Source organism: Cyprinodon variegatus, unplaced genomic scaffold (genome assembly GCF_000732505.1).
Source record: "Cyprinodon variegatus isolate N-32 unplaced genomic scaffold, C_variegatus-1.0 Scaffold1708, whole genome shotgun sequence".
In the NCBI taxonomy this organism is placed as follows: Eukaryota; Metazoa; Chordata; class Actinopteri; order Cyprinodontiformes; family Cyprinodontidae; genus Cyprinodon; species Cyprinodon variegatus.
The window spans coordinates 65,231-65,463 of NW_015152161.1; positions in this window are offsets into that span (position 1 = coordinate 65,231).

Consider the following 233-nt stretch of genomic DNA (forward strand, 5'->3'; position numbering starts at 1 on the left):
AAAGTCAGAATTCTGACTTTAATCTCAGAATTCAGACTTTTTTTCTCAGAATTGTGACTTTTTTATTGTCAGAATTCATTCAGAATTCTGAGAAAAAAGATAACTGATCTGTACAATGAAAATAGCTGCATGAGCTGGAACGCTGTAGAAAACAACAATATTTATACAATAATGACCATTATTTATTTGGAGGAAATATAACTCAAGCAATCTCTCCTCTCTCTTTCCTCTCC